We start from the raw sequence: 2,890 nt of genomic DNA, 5'->3' as shown, positions 1-2,890 counted from the left end.
AAAGGTTTTTGTCAAAGAGTAATATACCTACAAAAAAGTGCACAAGAGTGTATAGTTTGCTGAATTTTCACAAACTGAACACAGCCATGCAACCAGCACTCAGATGAAGAACTAGTATACTGACAACAATTAGAATAGTTTTGTCTGTTTTTAATACAGTGTAACATTTTATAAGTGAAATCATACAGTATGTACCTCTCTTTGTGGGTTCTTTTGCCCAGCATTGTTTAGAGACTCATCCATTATTATTGTTTATAGTTGTATCTTATTGAAGATACAGAATGGAATGCTGTATGGCATTCTATTGTGTGCAGTGCAATACACATAATTACTCATTATGCTTTTGATGCCCATTGAGGAGTTTTCTAGTGTCTGTTTGTTTTTTTTTTTTTTTGGAGACAGAGTTTTGCTCTTGTCCCTCAGGCTGGAGTGCAATGGCACAATCTTGGCTTACTGTAACCTCTGCCTCCCGGGTTCAAGCGATTTTCCTGGCTTAGCCTCCCGAGTAGCTGCGATTACAGGTGCCTGCCAGCACACCCAGCTAATTTTTGTATTTTTAGTACACCATGCCCAGCTAATTTTGTATTTTTAGTATGGGCTGGGTTTCACTATGTTGAGCAGGCTGGTCTTGAACTTCTCATCTCAGGCGATCTGCCCGTCTTGGCCTCCCAAAGTGCTGGGATTGCAGGTGTGAGCCAGTACACCCAGCCTAGCACCTGTTTTTAATATGAGCCAAACTGATACCTATTTATAGCACCTTCTGTGTCAGGATTGTTTTTAGGCTGAATAACAGAAAATCTGATTTATCATACATTAAACAAGTTTTTTTTTTTTTTTTTTTTTNGTCTCTACTAAAAATACAAAAAATTAGCTGGGCATGGTGGCGCGTGCCTGTAGTCCCAGCTACTCAGGAGGCTGAGGCAGGAGAATTGCCTGAACCGAGGAGGTGGAGGTTGCGGTGAGCCGAGATCGAGCCATTGCACTCCAGCCTGGGTAACAAGAGTGAAACTCTGTCCCCCCCCCAAAAAAAAAAAAAAAAATGAGCAATCCTTGTGCAGCTGGGTAACACATTGGCAGTAGTTAAGCATGATACTCTTTCCCTGTGACTGAATTGTTACTGTACTGATTACCAGAGTGCCTTTTTTTTTTTGGAGACAGAGTCTAGCTCTGTTACTTAGGCTGGAGTGCAGTGGCATGATTTCGGCTCACTACAACTTCCACCTCTTGAGTTCACTCAATTCTTGTGCCTCGGCCTCCCGAATAGCTGGGATTACAGGCGTGCACCACCATGCCCAGCTAACTTTTTGTATTTTTTTTTTTTTTTTTTTTTTTTTTTCCATAAAACAAGCAGTGTAGACATAAGTAGCTCAGGTGCCTTTGTATTCTTTTCTTCTCCATCCTTACCAGCATCTTTCACTCTGGTGCTTGTCTGCTTGTGGGCTCAAAAAAGCTACTTTGTGTTCCAGACAGGAGAAAAAGGAGAAGCAAAGGGAAAAAGTATGTCATTTTACATCTCTTTGGCCAAAATGGCTATAGAAGAAGCTGGGAAATACGTTTTTTATCTGGGCAACTTTAGGTTTCCCTTTCTAAGGAAGAAAAGGAAAATAGATACCAGATAATTAACAATGTCTGGTTATTGTTAAGCATACTTAACAATTGTAAGCATACTTCCAAGCATGTTTGCTAGTACTTTTGGATGCAAACTGGTTTGTTGTAGGCTTAGCATAAGTTCATAGTGTAGGCTCAAAGAGTAGGGTTTATACAACGAGTAAAATGTTCAGTTATAGTTTGTAGTTCCTGAGAAGCTATCTGTACATATCTAGTGTTTAACCACCATTTAGGGTTGAATGTAAATATTAAGAGGCCCATTGTTTTGACAGTTTTGACCTAAACCTTGAGGTTACGGAGTTAAATCTGGTCAGTTCTGTTCTAAATCTCTAGTATCGTCTTACTAAGTTTGAACATATGCAGCATGAAGATGAAAATATACTATATTTTTGTGTTTTTAGAATTGTGGGCCGTGTGCAGTGGCTCATGCCTGTAATCCCAGCACCCTGGAGGCCGAGGCAGGAGGATTGCGTGAGTGCAGGAGTTCGAGACCAGCCTGGGCAACATGGTGAAACTCTGTCTCTATCAAAAAATAGAAAATTTAGCCGGGTGTGGTGGTGTGTGCCTATAGTCCCAGCTACTCAGGAGGTGGAGTTGCAGTGAGCCAAGATTATGCCACTGTACTTCAGCCTGGGCAGCAGAGCGAGACTCTCTCTTTTTTTTTTTTTTTTGCCTCTGTCTCTAAATAAATAGTAGAATTGTGGTAAATTATTTAAGTATGAGGGAAGTGACTTTATTATAATTCCAAGTTTTTACCTTTTAATAATGGTTGCATTAGAATTATCCTGTTTAACCCGTTTTGACCTTTCTTCATTAGGAAATAAATTGATGTGTACAGAATTTGTTTGAAGCTTGGAGTGAATTTTTTTAATGAAAATTTTTATTTATGTTTAAATGTACTGCTTATATAATGAATCCTTGTGGCCACCTCTTAGCCTATCATCTACAGTATCCCATTATACTCCCACTTATTATTTTGAAGCCAATCCTAAATATTGTATCATTTCATCTGTATTTCAATATATACCTTTAAAAGAGAAGGGCTTTTTCTTTTAACATGACCAGTATACCGTTATCACACCTTAACAAATGAACAGATTTGTTAATGTCATCAAATAAGAGTATGCATTTTTAAATTTGTTGTTGGGTTTTCCTAGAATCCCTCCGATTTCAATAAGAATGAGCAATCCAGCCTGGCGTGGTGGCTCACACCAGTAATCCCAGCACCTTGGGAGGCCAAGTTGGGTGGATCACCTGAGGTCAGGAGTTGAGATCAGCCTGG

This window comes from Cebus imitator, unplaced genomic scaffold (assembly GCF_001604975.1).
Source record: "Cebus imitator isolate Cc_AM_T3 unplaced genomic scaffold, Cebus_imitator-1.0 Scaffold101, whole genome shotgun sequence".
Lineage (NCBI taxonomy): Eukaryota > Metazoa > Chordata > Mammalia > Primates > Cebidae > Cebus > Cebus imitator.
The sequence above is the reverse complement of the archived record's forward strand: the minus strand, read 5'-3'. Positions refer to the sequence as shown.